Genomic DNA, 20230 nt, shown 5'->3' with positions numbered 1-20230 from the left:
CTCCAGCCTGGGTGACAGAACAAGACCCTGTCTCTGCAAAATAAATAAATAAATAAGACAGAGACTTTCAATACTAGAGCTTTAAAAATGTACAATGATACTCTTTACAAGAAACTCATCAGAAACATAAGGACATGAAATGTGTGAAAATCAAAGAGTGAAAAATGATGTAATGGAAAAAGACATAGCAGAAAAACTAATAACCACAATAAAATTTTGGTATATATCCAAAATAAAAGTAATTATTAGCAATAGAAAGAGTTACTACATAACAATAAAAGGATTAATTCCATAAGAAGATTTAATAATTATGATCTTATATTTAATAAACTGTGCTTAAAATAAATAAAATTGATACAAATGTGTCATCATGAGATACTTCATATATCTCAATTATTAATTGGTCAAGAAGTAAAATAATATTAATAAATAATTACTTGTATTTTCAATGTATACCAGAGTTTTCTTTTGGTTATTAGTTTTTCTGCCATGTCTTTTTCCATTATTTCATTTTTCCTTCTTTTATTTTCAGACATTTCACATCCTTAGGTTTCTGATGTGTTTCTTTTCTTGTAAATAGTATATTGTACATTTTTGAAACTCTAGTAATGAAAGTCTCTGTATTTTTTATGATGGTTATCATAACAAGAAGTATAGAATATTAAAACAAGGTTGATTTAATAGACATTAAAGAAAATTGTATCTAAAAAGTAATAATAAACATTCATTTGAAGCACATGTGAAAAATTTATGAAAATGGACCATATTGCAGGCCATATTAAGAAGTCTCAACAAATGTTTAACACGTAGATATCTATAGTTCATCTTCTCGGATCCAAGTGCAATTAAGATAGAAATGATTGGGGCTGGGCATGGTGGCTCACACCTGTAATCCCAGCACTTTGGGAGGCCGAGGTGAGCAGTGAGGTCAGGAGTTCAAGACCAGCCTGGCAAACATGGTGAAACCCCATCTCTACTAAAAATACAAAAAAAAATTAGCTGGACATGGTGGCAGGTGCCTGTAATCCCAGCTACTTGGTAGGCTGAGGCAGGAGAATCGCTTGAGCCCAGGAGGTGGAGGTTGCAGTGAGCCAAGATTGTGCCACTGTCCTCCAGCCTGGGCAACAGAGGGAGATCCTGTCTCAAAAAAAAAAAAAAAAAAGATAGAAATGATTAACAAAAAAATAAATTAAAATATATACATATATTTATTAATTTTAAAACTTCTAAATAACATGAGTCAAAAAAGAGTAATAATAGCATTTAAAAAATTCTTACGATTAAATCATAAGAAAGCAGGGAAGTATGTTAAAGAATATCAAGACATAATGACAATATCTAAAATACATCCAATAGAATTTCTGAAAAGAGAAGATGGAGATAATGTAGAATGAAAATACTACATATACAACTTTTAGCATCTAGTGAAAACAGTGCTAAGAAGAAAAATTATAGCTTAATATAATTATATTAGGAAAAAAGGTATAAAGTTACCTTAGGAAAGTTATATTAGGAAAAAAGGTATAAAGTTTTAGCCACTTAAGTAACTGAAATATAAAGAAGTAAGAATCCAAAACAAGTCATTATCAAATAAAACAGAATAAATCTCCGGTAGTAGAAGAAAGAAAATAATAAATGTAAGAGTAAAATTTATGAAAGAAAATTTAATCACACAAATAAATAAACCAACAAAGTACAACTTCTCTTCTATTAATGTTTTCAGAGAAACAACTTCTGCCAAGATTGAGAATGAAAGAGATGGCAGAAATAAAAATATTAGAAATGAAAAAGGAACATAACTAGAGACATAGCAGAGGTATAAAAAATAGATAAGAACATGAAAAAGTTTGTGGCAATACATTTGGAAACTTAGATGTAATGAAAAAAATCCTCAAAAAAATTTATTACAATGGACTCAAGAAGAAATAGAAAGCCTGAACATTTCTATAAAAATTTTTAAAATGCAATCCATTGCTAACAATAATTCTGGGAAGAAAACACAAGCCCAAGTTACTTTCTAAGCAAGTTTTGCAAGGCATAATTTAAAATAATCCTCAATGAGTACAGTGTGCACCCTACCTAATCTGAACAGATGTAAATTTTAAACAGTGGGTACAGGTAGGCTTATGTGTACTGAGTATCAGTTCCAGCATTTCAAAACTTCCAAGAAAATGGTCTCTTGTAGGGATTATAAAAGAGAAAATTTGCCTTAATTCACTCTATAATCTTGATTCCAAAATCAGACCAGACAGAAGAAAAAGAAAAAATTATAGATCAATCATGCAAACATTCATATAAAATTGTCTACACAAAACATTAACAAAATAAAGTGAATGGTATATAAACTATGGTATAGTATAATAAAATTAAGTTTACTTCAGAAAACAAAAGTAGTTTCACACTAGAAATTTAGAAATCTAATTCATCACATGAACTGAACATCAGAAAATTATATATAACCATCTCAATAGAGGCCAAAAAGCATTTGATAAGATTAACACATATTTCATGGGTTTAAATATAATTATACATGTACATATCTTATATATACACTTATGTGTATATATATAATCATGTTATGAGAATATCCTTATATAATTTTATAAGTATATTTTAAGTGTATATAATTTATGTATATAATATTTACTTACATAAATACATGGAGTTAGGTATAAATTATATATACACGCATATATGTATACAAATATACATTATATACTTATATATGGACATAGCTATGTATGATTTTAATTATATATAAATATACATAAGGATATATGGTAGGGCAAGTTCAATTACTGTATGCTTTTATTTGGGGAGTGTCTTGGCTATTCCTGGCATTTTGTTCTTCCAAACAAATTTTAGAATAAACTTGATAAGTTTTTAAAAAATCATTTAGGACTCTTCTATGAGAATTATACTAAATGTGTAAATCTCCTTGAGGAAAAATTGCATCCTTATGATATTTAGGTTCTTTATTCATTTAGATTGTTTTTCAGTTAAAAAAATTGAAAACATAAAATATCTTTATTTTTCCTATCCTTGAGATATGAAAGAAACATTTTCTTTCCTTTTTTTTTTTTTTTTGGTAAGAGACAGGATCTCAATCTGTCACCCAGACTGAAGTGCAGTGGTGCAATGATAGCTCATTGCAGCCTCTAACTCCTGGGCTCAAACAATCCTCCCGCCTCAGTCTCCCAAAGTAAGAATTTCTTAAATAAGACACAGAAAGGTTAACCAGAAAAGAAATGATTGATACACTTCGCTATAATAAAAATAAAATGTCTCTTTATTAAAAGATATAAAGAAAGTGAAAAGCCAGCCATGTATTATAAGAAGCTATTTTATTGATATGAGAATTAACAAAAGTTTAACCATTGAATATATGAAGAACTTCTACAAATATATGAAGGAAAATGTAAACAACAGAGAAATAAACCAGCATCTCACAGAAGAGAAAATACAAATGGAAAATAAGCACATAAAATGTTTAGACTTACTAATATTCAAAAAATACAAAGTAAGATAAAAATAAAATACCCTTTTATAGCTTCTAAATTGGCCATATGAAGAAGTCTGGTTGAGGAGAAAATAGGTTAAAGGAACTCATAAGTTGCTGATAAGAGTTTGCTTTGGAAAACAATTTGTCATTCCTTGTAAAGTTGAATATTTGCATACCCTAAGACTCAGTGATTTTACTTTTAGGTGCATACCCCAGAAAAAAATACTTGCATATGAGTACTAGGAGCTGCATAACAATGTTCACGGCAGCAGTATTCATGGCAGTGAAAAATGAAAAGAACTGAAATGCCCATTGATAAAAACGTCTACTTATTTGTGTCATCTTTGCACAGTGGAATTGTGCGAGTGGAAATGAGTGATCTACAGCTAGGAGAAGCAGCAGAGCTCAATCTCAAAAAATAATGTTGTGTGGAAAAAGCTAACCTCAGAACACTTTGCGGTATGTGATGCATTATAGTTCAGAAGTTAGCAATAGCACACCACTCTTTTATTGTTAAATATGTGTGTCACAAAATTATCAAAAAGGCAAATGAATTATAGCAACTGAATGGTTGGTTACCTCTGGGAGGTAGGGGAATGGCATAAGAAGAAATACATAGGTAGATAGAATGGAGTTCATAATGGTTTAGCTCTTAAATTGGAATGAGGGTACCTGAGTTCATTTTATTATTATGTTTCAACGCTTACAGACCTTATTTGGCATGCACTGGACATATATAGATATGTACATAAAGAAATAGCATAAGCCATGTTATTGATAGCTGAGGCTGTAAGGAGTCTCATCTCCTACCAAGTGGGAGCACTGCTCTTTCTTGTTTAAATTAAATAGATTGGCTTTAATATAATGTCACTAGACAGCAGTTTCCAAATAGTTTTAATGAGAGTGGGCTTCAGTCATCTGAAACAAATCATCAAAATGAAAGCTTTGTAAAGAAGTTTCAAAGTAGATAGTGGAGGACATGCTTTAAGGAGACCCCAATAATCCACTCTTGTGTAATCCCGTTGAGTGTGGGTTTGTGACTTACTTGCAACCAACGCAGTGTGGCAAAGTTGTTGGAATGACACTCCCTTGATTAGGTTGGTTTATGTTATGTAAAGTTATGTAGTTATGTAAAGGTGCTGAAATGTCACTCTTGTGATTATGTTTTATTATATAAGGCTCTATCTTAGCAAACCAGGAGAGAAATTCTCCTGATGGCCTTGAAGAAGCAAACAGTCACCTGGTTAAGCCCCTGTGGATAGTGCCAAGTGGCAGGAAAGTGGGAGCCGCCTCTAGGACCTGAGGATTAAAGTCAGTAAGAGCTGGGACCTCACTCATGCAGACTCGAGGACATGAATTCAACCAACAACTTGAATGAGCTTGGAAGTGGATTCTTCCCTAGTCCAGTCTTCAGGTGAGAAAGCCGCCTGGCCAAAACCTTGTTTGCAGCCTGGTTGGAGCCTGAGCAGAGGATCCAGGTAAACCGTGCTGGAACTCCTAACACACAGTAACTGTCAGATAGTATAAGTGTGAGTTGTTTTGAAGTCGCTAGACTGGGGTAATTTGTTACACTGCAATGGATAACTAATACATGGATGTGTCCATTTTCCTACAACACAACACAGTGCTTGACTCATACCACAGTGTAAATGAATTTTGTGTGGTTGTGTGTGGCTAGATGGATGAATGGAAAAAGTAAAACTAGCCCTCACCTCTTCAAACCCATCCCACCAGGATGCCGACCTAATGTTCCTGATAACAGAGGGAGACTCCTGTCTTGGGAGGTGGGTAAGGACGAAGCTAGATCCACGTCATGCTATGAATTGCGAGGCATGGAAGAAGAAAGGGTCTGGACCTGGGTTGTTTTCTCAAGCCCTTAACACCTGAAGAAACATATTCTAAACAACAGGCATAGATTTATCAGGAAGTGAATGAATTTAAGCTTCAGAGCATTCACTTACAGCTGTTTCTTCCAGTGCTCTGGGATACGACCTAGCAATTTTCTATGTGTAATTTTGTATTAATTTCCTTGAGAGGGCCCTCATAAGACTCCATAAGCTGAAGACTCCATAAACCCTGGGTCCATGTGCCTCTGATAAATTATAGGGAACAAGGAGTCTAAGGATTCTCCTTCGGGCCTGCAGAGCATCTAGTATGATGTTTGCAAATAGAGGTGTTAAATAAGTACTTAAATTAGATTGCTGGATTCCTGAGGGTTTCTCTTAAAAAATATTTCAGATCTAAAGATTTGTTAATTAATACTTAAAAGTAGAATTATTGGTTGTGAACAATCATTTATAACTTGTCACAGTGTATAATTTTTACTTGTTGACTTGTGCATTTTTGTGTGTGTGGTTAAGCCCCCTATATCAATTATGCTATGTGAAATACTCAAGGTTTCCTGTTTCACTTCCGTTTTGTGGTTACTGGCTAATTCCTTTGGGGATATAGCACAGAGGCAGAGACTTAGACTGTGTCATCTACTGAGGTCCCATCGAGATTCAGGATCTTATGATTACTCTAGCCAATATTTTCAGGGAATAAATTGTTTTGTGGAGGTGCAATATCTCTTCTAGTCCTGTTGGTATCATTTGATGATCTAGAACAAGTTCAAGTAAAAGCCAGAGGAGAAGCCTGAGCCATGAAAAACAGACAGAAATATCAGTCATAGTGGAGGTCCATGTTACTCTTGGTGGGTTTCTTCCCTTCTTGTCTTTGACTTGCTAGCTATTGATTTTGTATGCTTTTGCTAGTCCTTTGAATCCTAGTGTGTGGAAATTCTTTTGGTGGTCTTTATAACTATCTATCTCTTCTCTTGGAGGTGATACACAATTACAGCCATACCTCCTTGACAATAATTTAATGAAAGCATTTAAATAATGTTGATTCCATAAAAATCATCCAGCTATCATTTCCTCTACCTTCTCCTTCAATCTGTCAGCACCAGAAAAAAGACGGATCTTGGTCGAATCTCTGTTTTGACTTTCTTGCCCACCAAGTCCTTCCTGCTTTCTCATGTCTAAAAGTGTCATTAAAACCTTAATGTCTGGAAAGTGAGCTCCATTTTCTTCAGTATCTCCCAGAATCTCTGATCCCCTGCTGAGACGGGAGAGTTCCTTGACCCCTCAGTGGGACTTGTGACAAGGGTGTGGCTCGTTTACTCGGCTGCCACCCTCCAACCCCTTGTGGGAGCAGGAGTACACACGTGAGTGGGTGCAGCAGCTGGGGTGAGTACCTTTGGGCATTTGGCATAAACAAACCCCATACCAGCCTGTGGTAGCATCTAGGGTTTGCCTGAGACCTCTGGAGCCCCAGAAAGCATATGTTACAAACAAGGCTCTTTCTTTTAGCTTTGCCATTCCTGGGTGGCTTCAGTGTTAAACAACTCACTGAAGAGTCAGTGTGACAGCCTTTCTGGGTTCCTGCACCCAGTGCATCTTGAATTCTTTTCTTGTCCTGTGCCCAGGAAGAATCAGGTCACATGAAAGGATTGAAGGGTGGTGTATGCAGAGGATTTTACTGAGTGATGGGAGTGGCTTCAGCAGGATAGGGAGCTGGAAAGGGGATGGAGTGGGAAGGTAATCTTTCCCTGGAGTTCAACCATCCCCAGCTGAACTCCTCTCCAACTGTCCCTGGCTGAACTTCTCTCGACGTTCAGATGCTTCTTCTTTTCTCTCCTTCTCTGTCATGCCACTCTGTTCCTCTGCCAGTGGAGCTTGGACTTTTTGTGCGTACAGGGTAGGGGGCACAGTGGGCCAGGGTGGTTTTGGAAAAGACAACATTTGGGTAGGAAAACAGGAAGGTATGTTGTCATTTAGACCCACAGGTCTAGGCTTGAGAGTGGAGCCCTTGTTAAGGACCCCGCCCTCTTCCTCCCAGTCTTTCCCTGCCTCCTGTCCATATCACTACCCCACCATTCCTTTGAGCTTTTGGGTCACTGCACAGACTACTTACTTAAGGCTTTGCATGCTTAACTTCTACCTGTCAGCCTCAAAGTCAAATCCAGGCTCTTTGTTGGAAACCAACCACTCAGGGCCCTAGAAACTTATGAGCATATCTTGTAGGCACTCGGGCTTTAGTTCCCAGGGCCTCAGGCCATACACTTGTCTCATATGGACTCTTTCTTCTGCTACTGCTAGCATTTCTGTAATGTGAATTAATGTATACCATTGACATATGGGTGAATAATATCAGTATAACATGGAACAGTGGGAAGAAGGAAGAAAAGTCCCCATTGTGGTTGCTGTATTTGTACAAGGATCTTTTAAGCTATATTTTAAGAAAATTAAAAAGTTTTCACTGCACTCAGGCCTTCTTCCTCAAGAAGTTCACCCCAGACGCTTGCTGGCAAATTGCAGTGGCTCTTTGGCCACCTTAAGAGCAGACCCAACAGCTCAGATCTCCATTATCATCAGCACTGCCCAGCACCCATCAGACCTGCTCTGAATGAAGGGCTGCCAACATGTCCACCAACTGTCATTGTGTATTTTTAATGTCCAGTGACACTGAGCTTCCAGTGATTGCTTTTGTTTGTGCTCTGGTCCCTAGGTAGGCTTTGGATAGAATCTCCTATCCTACTTTTCCATCAATCCTGTTGTTTGTAGTGTACAAGGGTTTTCAAATGCCTATATCATTGCAGAAATGTATCTCCTTGATGCAGAACTGACCCTCCAGAAGTATGCACTGATGCCCACAGGACCTTAGAAACTTTGCCTTGGTGCCCCACCAAACTTTGGTTTTCTAGTACCTTGAAATCATGGTGCCAATTCATGGTCCACATCTTTTGTACCATGTCTGCCACACTTGCACCCATCCACTGAGCCTGATGATCAGAGAACTTCATTTTCCTAATTTCATTGCTTTCTCACCTGTTTCAGGCTTTCCCACAGCTTCTCGACTAATGGGGTCATTGGTGTCTCTCTAGAAATGCCACTGTGCCTGAGTGTCTGGGATTATTGCTGTATTTGCTTTATGGGGAGAGGCTGAAAAGCCCAGTACAACTGTGCAGCTTGACACTGCCAATTTACCCCCAAATCTGTTAATGCACCCTGGAGCTGAAAGTCAGAGGCCACAATTGCTCCACATTGAGTGGATAAACAAACCATAAATAATTCTGTGGACACATCGTAAACGTGGGGCCGACCTGTCTCTTCTAGCCTATCTGTCTCTACAGGCTAAAGGAGTAACGTGAGTGAGGGTGCCTCCTTCCCAGGGGCTTTAGGCAACAGGAAGGGACCAAAACTAAAACCAGAAGCTCCTCTTATGGGTGGAGTAGAGCAGCTGGGCTTCATCTTTGCCAAAGTCAGAACAAGAGGAAGGGGGCTGGTATAACTGAAGGAGGGAAAAGTTACAGAATTGAAAAAACCTGGACTGGATTCTAAGGGGGATGAGGGCCTCACTTTCTGAAAACACTTTAAAATCAAATCTTCTTGCCAATGTGTTTGTGTATAAGAGCATATATGTGTGTGCATGTATATATGTTTACACCCTCCTCCCCTCCCAAACACACAAACACATGCCTGCATGACTAAGAGACTTTTATCCTCATCTGTTTGTTTAAAGAAAATTATGGGCAACATAATCTGGTTAAGGCCATAAAAGACTGAAATTGGCCTGAAGATGTGTTCTCTTCAGTCCACAGAGTTTACAAATTATTTTTTATACGAAATGCCTTTAGAAAGCAAGTGTACTGTGCATACTCTGAAGTTTGCTGTAGTCCCCACCACTCCCTAACGTCATACCTCACAATGTCTGTTACCTCTCTGGGATCGATAGCAGGATTTCTCAACCCAGTGCTGATGATTCTTTGTAGTGCTGCTTGTCCGGTGCACTGTGGGATGTTTAGCCACATCCCTGGCTTCTACCCACAAGGTGCCAGTAGCACCCGCACTTACTGCCCATGGCTAGAAGTTTTCTGACAACCAGAGAGGTAAAGCAATTTCCTCAAAGTCTCGTACTGGGAGTAGTTCTATGATTTCATACTCCTGGCATAGTGCCCTTTCTTCTATAGTATGGATAGTAAATCCCCACCTCACTTATTTTCACATTACATAAAGAATTCCCTGAGCTGCCTAAGCAGCATTTATAAGAGGTAGGTTACTTGCCGTTTTCAACATATAGTTTGTGGTAAAATGGACAGCTGTATAATTCTGAGGTGTTGACCCCATCTCTAAACTCAGCTTTCTAACCCAGTTAAGTGGGAGAAATAGTGGTACCCGAGATCAAGCCTGTCTATACTTATATGGCTAGAGGATAGTTGAGGCTGGCATTATCTGATTGGTTGGTGCCTGTGACATGCCAGCGGTGAAATACTTTGAATATCACCCTGCCTGTCTTGTTGGGTTGTTGTGATGATTAAGTAAGACAGTCCAATTATGCTTGGCATATTGTAAACTCTCAACAGCTATGAGCTATTGTTCTTATTGTCCCAATTCATAATCAGGTAAAATAAGGAAGTCCCACCTACTGCTTTGACCTTATATGGCACCCCACTCCCCTTCCTTGCCTGTCCCAGGTAGAGTGGCACATTCTTGTTTCTCTACCTTGGCAATTTGGGCCAATTCTTGCCTCAGGACCTTTGCGCTTCCTGTACCTTCTGCCTAGAGTGCTCTTACCCCAGGCTTTTATTTTGCTCCTCCTCGTTGTGCAGATTTCCGTTCCAATGTCACTTTCAGAGAGTCCTTTCCTGACCTCCCTCTATAAAAGAATCCCTACCTACCTATCCAATTCTGCATACCCTTGGGCTATCTGGACTAATATTTATTATTATTATTATTTATTATGTGTCTTCCCTCTTCTTCACAAAAGAGGAAGTTTGTCTTCTTTGCACTATAGCTCTAGCATTCTTTCACGTCATGGTAGTAGCAGAGAGCCTAGCGTACAGCTCAAGTGCTCAGTAAATATTTGTGCAAGGAATACATTAAGCATAAACCCTGGTTCTTATTCCAAGTCCAGGGCTGTTTCACTCCATTAGATATAAGCCTATCTAGAAGAAGGTGAATAAGATTCATTGACTGAATGATGGATTCATTCATTGAGTCACTGATTCATTCTTTAATGTGTTCATTGATTCACCTATCTATTCATTCACGTATTCATTCATTAATTTAGCAAACATATACTAGGTACCCTGTTGGGAATCTACCTACTCTGTAGGGAGAAACTCAAATGAGCGAATTTCAGTTCCTATTATTATTCTTCATTACCATATGCAAGCAAGCAGGAAAAATAGAGGCTCCCACCTATAAAGAATGAAAACATGTTTTTCCACATTAGCATTTCCCCAAAGTCTCTAGAGCCCATTGCCATAGAAAATTTCATACAGAGCCTCTACTCTGTGCCAGGTGCCATCGAGGCACCATGGATTCTGAAATGGATAAGGTCTGGTTCCTAGACCAAGTTGGTTTTGCATCTCACTGCCTTTTACTTTTTGTTCCTACTGCCTTATTCCATTGCTTATTACCTCTGGCCTGGACTATGGCAGAACTTTATATTAGAAAGCACACACACTTGTCTGTTGTTGGTCAAAACAAACAGTTCAACTACTGGCAGGCCTCTGGGACGCAGTTTGCTGTGTTCTTTTCTATTTAACTACCACCAACTCATTCTAATTCTTAGGATTACTCTCTTTCTTTTTCAAGGCCATCTGTGAGCCAGCACACCACCTGCTCAACTCTTCTCTGTTGTGCCTTTTTTAAAGCATATACACCCTTTTCATTGTAAGGATTTTACATCTAAACATTATGTGTAAATAGACAAGAATAATGTAAGTAATGAACCATAGAGAATGCTCTGGATGTCTGTGGATCCTGACACACTTTCTTAGGTGATGCTTTTAAGGTCGTTTGTTTGCGAAGTCAATCTGGTTGACTTTCTCTACTGGGTGCTAAACAGAGGAGTTTTAATTTTGAGTTGGCAGATGGCTGTTTTTGTCAGATTCTCAGCCACTCTTAGAGCTCACATTCCGATGAACTCTCCATCTAAGTGCCTTTGGAGCTGTGCTCCGCTTTGGTTTAAGAGGAAAGGGCTATTCCCCTTTTGCCTCCAGAAATGCTTCCCCTATAGTTCGTGCAGCTGTTCAACGACTTTACAGATACTTCCATCACCTTCTCAGCTCCAACTTCTGAAAGTGCACCTCATCTCTCCTGATTATCCCCATTGACCCTTCCGCCTTCTCAGAAGATGCAGATGCTAAAGGATAATTTTGACCAAGGTTTAAATGAGTGTGTGTGGGTAAAAGAGAGCTCAGTGAAGCATTCAGGCCTTGCACATGAAAGAAATATCACCCATCTAGGGCTTTAAACAACAGAATGTCTTGATGCCTGAGTGGAAATGCAACATCAGAGCAAACCCCATTACAGAAACTCAATTTGCCATCCAAAGGGATGACCACCCTTCCCTTTACAAGAGATTTTAGAGCCAATCTTTGTTCCTTTACCATTGTACTCTGTGCAGTACACACAGTTTAGCAAGAAAACCAGATTCATGGCTTCCAGAGTGCCTGAGGATATAAGGGCTGAAGAAGTTCGCTGGTTCTCAGTGGTCATTCCAGTGTCATTGTATTGCTTTAATATCCCTAAACCTTGATGCTGTTCCAATATGGTCTTTTGTAAAGAGGGAATTGATTGGTGCTCAATGAAAACACTGAAAGTCCTTCATTTCAGGACTGTAAAAGAGACACACGACAGGGCACTACCCGAATCTTCTGCTTTTTTTTCTGTCCTGCTCATACACAGTCTCCACTCCCCACACAGTTATTGGGGTTCTCGCTGAAATTCATTCCTGTGTTCACCTATCAGTCAATACCAAGTCACCACTTAGCCTCAGTCATATTTTCTCTTTCCTGCTCTAGTTCTCCTGATCAGTGTCTTCAACTTCCAAAGTCATGCAGGGGAATCTTAACCATACTATCACTAAGGTTAACCTCGATTTTAACACCAATATTTATGCCAAGGGGACCATCACCTTAAGGTGTTGGTTAAGGGTCGTGCTATGGCCTGAGCCAATGCAATGAAACACTTCCCAGTGCTTTGTCACACATTTCAGCCAAACAGCATTCACAGAACCCTTTATGGTGGCAGCTTCCTTCGACTTTGCCTCTAATCCTTCTAGTCTTGGTCCATGAGGCCAGGTAGGATACTAGACACCATTTCTTTTTCTTCATCACCATCCAATGTTCACAAATACTTACTCTGCCCCTTTCAAATAAAAACGGAAGACCTCATGAATGTCAATTCCAGCCACACTCACACATGTCTCAATTTTCTTTAAGCACAGCCAATACCATCTGGACTGTCCTAAGAAAAAGAACACAAGTCTTTACCTTTATGAGATGACAGAATAGAACTGATAAGGGTCATCACCATCTGTCCCGGTGGGATTGACTTTGTCTCCTCGCCCACCATAACTATGGTCTTTTGCTCTTTAGTCCCTGGCCTGTCATCTTGGTTTCTTGAGATTTTACATTAATTCACAGCCTAAGCCCATAAAGAATTAAATGCAGGTCTTGTGTGATTTGGCCCCCACAACAGAGACTGGGCAGGCAGGCATCTATACAACTGTCTCTCCTTGAGACTTGGCTTTGTTCTGTTGTTAGTCTACCAGGAGTTCCCAACCACAGGCCACTGACCAGTACCAGTTAGGAACCAGGCTGCACAGCGGGTGGTGAGCGGCAAGCAAGCAAGCAAAGCTTCATCTGTATTGACAGCTGCTCCCCATTTCACTCATTACTACCTGAGCTCCATCTCCTGTGTCGTTTAAGTGGAGGCATTAGATTCTCATAGGAGCGTGAACCTCATGGTGAATTGCACATGTGAAGAATCTAGGTTGTGCATTCCTTATGAGAATCTAATGCCTGATGATCTGTCACTGTCTCTGTCTCCCATCACCCCCAGATGGGACCATCTAGTTGCAGGAAAACAAGCTCAGGGCACCCACTGATTCTACATTATGGTGAATTGTATAATTATTTCATTATATATTACAATGTAATAATATTAGAAATAAAGTGCGCAGTAAATGTAATGCACTTAAATCCTCCCGAAACCATCCCCTCCCTGATCCATGGAAAAATTATCCTCCACAAAACCAGTCCCTGGTGCCAAAGAGGTTGGGGACTGCTGAGTCTATCACTCAGCACTGAGGCAACTAGTGAGGCCAAATGACCTGCTGGCTAACAAGGGATGGTCAAAGAAGCGGGATCAATGCAGGACTCTCAGAAGGCCTCTCTCCATGAGAAAGTACATGGTATTCCCATATGTACACAGTGTTCTTTACTTAAATTCTACCCTTCCTTTCAGACCCAATTAGATGTCCTTTTTTCCCTCATGGCCTCCTTCCCTTCTCCTCTCACATTCATCCTAATATTGTGGATTTGCATTCTTGCTCCACAGTCACCTGCGAAATCAGGTGACTGATTTCACTGTGTCACCTCTAATAAGGTCCACATTTCTTGAGCATAAGCAAGGAGTCCTTTAACCACTGACCTCCTGCCTTGTTCTGTACCTCCTCCTGGTAGAGGCCTCATCATGCTACTGTTCAGTTGCATTTCACAATTTTGTTAGAAAGGACAATTCCTTGAAGCAAATGTGATAAATTAGCCTTATAAGAGTGTTTCACATCATTTTTATTAAACTCTATTGCACCCCAATTCATAAGTAAAAAAAGCAAAAAGGAATCAACTATTATTTTCCAAAGAAAATGCAGTTCTTTTTGTTAAAATTTTGAATAGATTACCAACTTTTTTCTTTTTATCACAAAAATCTAATTTGAAGGAATGATCCTCATTCCTTTCCATAAAAAATCAGGATATTAGTTATAGTCAGGAGCCTAGAATAATCCTAATCTGAACTTTTCTTACATCCCATCCTGCAGCTAGAAATATGATTTTCAAAAAAATAGGAAGGCTTCAACGTTCTTTGTGGTGAAGAGACTGGAAGTGACACTGTGGGGCTTGTGAGACATGACATCATAATATTAATTGCTTGATCATATAAAGTGTCCTTAGTGAAGTATACAAGATGAGCTATGTCTGGCTCAAACTAGGGCTGAAAATACTGAGGATGTTCAAATATTGATTAGTATTCATTTGTGTATTATTTACTTATTGTTCAGCTATTCAAAAAAATGATTTATGGCAAGAGATCAAATTTGGATTTAGCGCATGAGATAAAGACCTATGAGTTTATTTAACCCACAAATTCAGTATGATCCAAAAGTAATCATCTCATGGTGACTTGCCCCAGGAAGGACAAATTCATCTCCGGGTGCAGCATCTTGGAAGGGCAGACAGGGATGGAACAGAGAGGACAGTGACTAGGACAATGGAGGGCTTAGAACTTTTATCATATGAGGAAACCTTGAAGAGCCCAGGAGTCTGATATTAGTCTTGAGAAAAGTGAAGAGTAGAGATGGGTCTGAGAACTCCTGACTAGCAGAAAGGCCTATTGCAAGAGCTTTCACATGGACCAGGCTGCACTGCTATCTAAGGCTGAACCAGGACAGCAGCACAAAAGCTACAGTGAGACAAATTCTAATGCAATAAAAGAAACAATAACTTCTAAACAAGGTTTTTGAACAGAGCCACACAGTTACCTTGTGAGGCAGCATGCTCTTCTCCATCAGCAAGGCTCAGATGGGGGCTCTGTGGCCATCTGTAGAGATGTGCAGAGAGTTTGTTCTTTCCGGTCCTCCTGGGCATGGGCCGAGAAGTGAGTGAAGCCTGGGACTAAGCCAGCCTGAGTAGCACCTACTCCTAGGATAGCAGCCCTAAGAGGTTCTGTGCCAAGAAAAGTGATGCCAGCAGTAAAACATGGAGTGATGCTGAAGGACCCAGAACCAGGTGTTTCATGAATAGGTTACCAAATGGGAAGGGCAGAGCAGACAGAAAGTAGGATGAATACAGTAGGGGTAGGTGAAGAGAGTGGGATCTGATTTCGTGAACTCAGCACAGCTGCAGTGGCATTGTATCAGCACCTAAGTTGACTTGCTTCACTGAGGCAAGTGTGGTGTATTTTTTAAATCAGAGATCCACACCTGAAACATTCTTCCTTTAGTCGTAGGTAACATTTCTAACTCTAATAATCTGTAAGCCATCGAGTCAATATCCTCTCTGTGTGAATGCCCTATATATATTAATCTCATTATGATCAACAGAGACATGAATAAGCCAATAGCTTCATCCATACCCTTCAATTGTTTTGTATCTTCTCAACAAAGGAGCACTAGTTAAAGAGACACATTCTTCAGTTCTTCATTTATTTGCCACTCTCAACTAGGGCAAATTGGCCAACTGTTCTGGTCTTCAGATTCATTATCCACAAAAAGAAGGTCTTTCAAGAGAAGAGAAACTTTAATTCCAAATCTGAAGTCCAAAAAAAAGGGCTACAACTTTCAATTTTCCTCTGTCACTTGCACATACTTTCCCTTACCCAAGGAATCATACTGTATGGTACATATTAGCTAACATTTTTTTCTTGGCCTCCAAGTGTATTCCTCTGGTTCTCAATTGATGTTACAAGTTGCTGAACCATTTAAAACACAACTGAACTACTTCCCTAGCAGTACTGGCTCTAAATATCATGGGGCTCTGTAACATGGAGGTCAGACAAAGCACAAAGGAGATGATAGGAAAAGGGAGAGAACTTCAGAAATCTCTCTCTAGGTATGGAAATATGTCTTCAAGGTGAGAGCAATGTTTAACTCAAAATGACAAATTTTTATTGTGGATTCCCCCAAACAGAGTCTGAAATAAGACAGATGTGTGAGTGGTTTATTCAGGAATGTGATGCTGAGGTGCAGGAGTGAGGGGCGGGGAAAGTGAACTGGAAAGGAGGGAGAGTCAACCCAAGGATGCATCATTGAGTTGGTCACCACTGGAGCAAGTAGGTGCTTGACCTGTGGGACTATTTCAGAAGGCTTATAAAATGCATTTTAGAACCGTTCGCCTGCGGGGACAAAAAGACAGTAATTTCCATTTCCTGCTGGTCAAGGGTTACACCGTAGGTGTTAATCCTCTAGCTGTTTGGGATCATGCATAAGTGTTGAGGGGTTGCCACAGGCCTGCCATGCTGTGACATCAGGGAGCTTCATAGTATGAAGCAAGGTGAGTTGCTCTCAGGTGATTTGTGGCTGAGGATTGATGAAGTCTTCAGAGAACTGGACACCAAAGCCTCGGGGGCATGAGAGGTGAAATAGGATTTGTGATAATACACAAGAGTTGTTAAATACATGTGTAACTCATGTTTCTCAACATTTCACCCTTTGGGGTCTGCAAATTGAGTGACCTCAAATTCACTGCTTCTCACTGCCACTCCAAAATTGTAACGCCAACTGATAATCTCACATGTGCTCTTGAACAAATCAGATCCACTGGGGATTCCCCTGCTCCTCCTGGGGACTACTGGTCCCTCTGAGCACTGTTACCTCTGCTGGCATCACTTCACCTCCTGCTAAAAATTGCCAACTTGCCCCTGGACACTGTACTGCCTTTCAAATCCTTTCTCCTCTGCAACTTCAGTGCTTGGTTATTTAGCCAAACTTCTTATTGCCAACTCTTCCATTTTGATGAGTCCCTTCTCAAGAGGCTGTTCAGTCCCTTATGGAAATAGAGGTGAAGTCTCTAGGCACCCTGTTGGTGAACCAAACCTTAATTTAATGCCAGGGCTAAACCTACATAAATATTAGCTTGAACATCTATTGTAAACATACATACAACAAATGTTGTTTTATGTTTGTTATGAGTTCTATTGGGGGAGGGATTTAAAATAGTTGGAGCTAGAAGTGGAAAATAGAGAGAGAGGCAGAGACAGAGAGAGAATTTTGATGCTCAGCTAGAAGGCAAAAGAAGTGAATATTCTAAGTCTCCTAAATTGTTCCTGTATAAATAACTATGATTACTTCATGTCATTTTCATTGCCTTGGGGGAAAAATGGGGTATTCTTGTACTGGACCACATTCTTCAAGTTTCTCCCCCACCTGCCTTTAACTAAGCCATTGTACTTGAGCTTCTAACATTTTCCAGAGGAGGTATTTCAGTGACTTTTCATAATTTATCTAATGCTATTAAACTGTGGTCACTATCTAAAATTTCTTACAAATGATTACTCGAAAGCCTATGTGTTTTATCCTAAGCCCATTTCCTAGTCAAAACTCAATTGAGATAGAGAACAGCTGCTATATGCTATTTACCCTGTGAACTTTATAAATATGCTTTGACTCATTAACTAGGTGCTTACTACTCCCTGCATCTCAATTTCTCATATTTTGGAAAGCTGGGGATCAGTTGTTCCAAAGTCATTCCTTCTCAGGTGTAGCTAATCCCATTTCTAATGGAAATATAAGGAAAGGCCATTCACTAGTCATTTAACCTGCAAAAGCTCCTCCTCTCAGTCCCTCTATTTCTGCACCGAGTGTCCTAAGGATACTGAGGACCTTTGGAGGTCCTCATCCAAAGGTCTTGCTGTATTCCTCATTGGAAGATGTAAGTGAGACAGAGAAAGGACAGAGGCAGGGAGCCATGACAAGGCAACTTCAGGGCCAAGAAGAAACTGTCATGAAAAGAGTGATAGGAAGGAGAATATTGGAGGATGAGCTACAGTTCCCAAGTAAGTTCTTTTCCTGTTTCTTCATAAAAACACTGACTCCAGCTTAGCTGTTTTTGTCTGCTGATCCTGGTTGTTGAGCTTGTGGACACTGACAGACAGAAAGGGACCTGCTGGTGTCATTTTATATGGTTTGATGTTTCCAAACAGAACAATCCTTATGCACTTTACATAAAACACAGAAGAGAGGTGGTAGAAATAAAAGGGCTAGAAATAGAAGTCTGTATAATAATAATACCAGCTGACATGCATTGAGCACTTACTATAGGGCAGAATCTTGCTTACTTGCTCCTTTGTTGTCGTATTAGTCTGGACCTTTTCAACTGCAAGTGATAGAACCTGATTCCATAGAACCTGATTCAAGCCAGCTTCCAATTTTTCTTGGCCTTGAATCCAGCAATGCCTTGATTTCCAGGTCCAGGTGATTCATGTAATATCAACCGGACTTGTCCTTACTCATCTTCCTTAGACTTCGCTTTCCCCAGTTTTCCTCTGTCTTCTCAGATGCTCTCTTGATGGCAAATTGGACACCAGTTAGTCCAGGCTTATGTCTCATCTCTATGGAAAAGTGGAGCTATTTCTTTGTATGGTTCTGACAAATTTCCCTAACAGAGTTTCATTGGCTGTGATGGTGTCCTGAGTCCATCTCTGAGCCAACTGATGGTCATAGGTGTGTGACATTCAGTTGGCCAGGCCTGAGTCTCATGCCAGTCCGTGGGGCTGAGAAGAGGAAAAGGTGGTGCTGAAGTGAGCCCTACTCAAACCACAAAGTCTGAGAGTGACAGGCCTGCTTCCCAATGCAAATTCAGTTACAGAAGAAGCAGGAGAGGACATATTAATTATTCAATTTGTCTAAGGTTGGAGACCAAGTTTTCAGAATCCATTTCCTCTATGGTACCAGTTTAGAGTTAGCTGAAAGAGGCACTTGTGGGAGATTTGAGATTGTGAGAGTTTCACAGAAGCTACTCCTCTCTAACCACTGTCACGGCCAGACAGTTACGGAAGGATGCAGAGGCTCCCAGTTTGTTCCGAGTCCAGTTTGTCTCCTCCACTCTTGTCCCTGCTAAACAGCAGAACCCCAGGCCACCACCAATCACTTAGCTGTGGATCCACTGATGGGGTGGTGTCGGGACCCCCTCCCAAGCTTACCTTCAATGGTCTCACTTCCACCGCTGTGTTGCTTGCTTTCTCCAATTCTCCTGTAAGCTTGAACGTGTCCAGCCTCACCACAGACTCAGGATGCAGACTGCATAGTGGGCAATCCTCCAATACCCTCTTCATGCCTCCTTCTACATCTGTGCAGGCTCCAATTCTGAATAAAATCCCTTATTCCCATAATGTTTACAGCAGCTCTGTTTCCCTAACCAAACCCTAACTGACAAGCTGGACAAGTAAAGGTGACACGTTGAGGATACCCACTGCCTCTATTTCATATAGGAGAAAGCAGAAACATGTTTCCCCAGAATGACAGGGCCGGGATTTAAACCCAGGCCTGTCTGACCCCAAAGCCCAAGGTCTTAGCTAGCAGCCACTCACCTGATGTGTACTTTTTCTTGTTTGCTTCTAAATCATAGCAGATTCTACCCTCGCCTTTGAAGGGCCATATCTTTTGGTTTTCTGAGAAGAAAAGAACACAAAACAAATAATTTTTCAAAGAAGGAAAGAGATAACAGATTTAGATAACCCACTATTAAGTAGAACAAATGAACACACATATTCCACTGCTTGAGATTTGTTGAAAGAAGCCTGGGTGCCTCATGAGTTCTCATTTGCCAGAACGAGCCTTGGTGTATGCCTTTTGGGGCTGTGCTTCCTTCCCTGGTGGTTCTGTCCATCTGTGGACCTCAGCCTGATTTCTGCATATCTAGCTGTCAGTGGGAATGTCTCTAGAAGCTGGCCACAGCCACCCAGCCCAACCATTACACATTTTCTGTCCTGCGTGTACATGTTCCATTCATACTTGCTTCTCATACAGCTGGTTCAACATGTACCCCCCACCCCTGCTGTTTTGGGCTTAAAAACTGGGAAAAGGCAGTAACCTCCTTTCCTTAGACATGCTCATAAGGCCTGAGGTCATTTTGGGGTTTTCACCAAAGCACTCAAAGTCTTATCAGAGTGAATAGAATTG

The 20230-nt window shown here is 40.1% G+C and overlaps 2 long non-coding RNA genes across 8 annotated transcripts in view; one reads left to right on the top strand and one right to left on the bottom strand.

Annotated features, from left to right (window-relative positions):
• The window catches only part of LOC101058385 (uncharacterized), a 527851-nt gene that overhangs the window by 466705 nt on the left and 40916 nt on the right, over positions 1-20230 (top strand). For 5 of the 7 annotated variants that reach the window (XR_010150244.1, XR_010150248.1, XR_010150247.1 and 2 more), the window contains 2 exons: positions 3706-3961; positions 4681-4916. This is a non-coding gene — a long non-coding RNA (uncharacterized LOC101058385). The remainder of the gene's footprint in view (positions 1-3705; positions 3962-4680; positions 4917-20230) is intronic. The other 2 variants (XR_010150245.1, XR_010150246.1) reach the window with 1 other exon arrangement.
• The window catches only part of LOC104005378 (uncharacterized), a 43509-nt gene continuing 42909 nt past the window's right edge, over positions 19631-20230 (bottom strand). Inside the window, exon 9 of the long non-coding RNA XR_678651.5 lies at positions 19631-19719. This is a non-coding gene — a long non-coding RNA (uncharacterized LOC104005378). The remainder of the gene's footprint in view (positions 19720-20230) is intronic.

This window comes from Pan troglodytes, chromosome 13 (assembly GCF_028858775.2).
Source record: "Pan troglodytes isolate AG18354 chromosome 13, NHGRI_mPanTro3-v2.0_pri, whole genome shotgun sequence".
NCBI classification, from domain to species: Eukaryota; Metazoa; Chordata; class Mammalia; order Primates; family Hominidae; genus Pan; species Pan troglodytes.
The sequence above is the reverse complement of the archived record's forward strand: the minus strand, read 5'-3'. Positions and strand labels throughout refer to the sequence as shown.